Here is a 461-nt window from a genome sequence, read left to right as displayed (position 1 = left end):
AGCAGCAGATGCTATCTACAGATGTTTGTACACACCGCTTCTGTATTTTATTTAAACTTTTTTATTACAGCAAACAACTCAAATTAAATAAAAAATATTTTTTTAATTGAAAAAAATTTTTTTTTATTGCTGCTGCTCCTAAGGCCTTCGGGGGCCCCCATAGGGTACACTTTGCCCCACAGTAAGCCGATGGATCTGCGTTTGTTTTTCAAGAAGAAGGAGAATAATAAAAATAAAATAAAATAAAATTTGTGGCGGATGATGCCTGTGTTTTTTTTTTCGTTTGCTCTCCTAAAGATGAACTCTTCTCTGGTGTATCTGTGATAGAGCTGTATCGTTGAGGTTTTTCATTGTTGTTTATACATTTTTTTTTTTTTTGGCTTTTTTATTTGGCTGGAAACTTAATAAATTTTATACTAACAAAGAAGAACAAGAAGAAACAAGCAGAAAGCCTCCTCTTA

This window comes from Eimeria mitis, genomic scaffold (genome assembly GCF_000499745.2).
Source record: "Eimeria mitis Houghton genomic scaffold, Emh_scaff1435, whole genome shotgun sequence".
Lineage (NCBI taxonomy): Eukaryota > Apicomplexa > Conoidasida > Eucoccidiorida > Eimeriidae > Eimeria > Eimeria mitis.
This window is presented reverse-complemented; position numbering follows the sequence as displayed.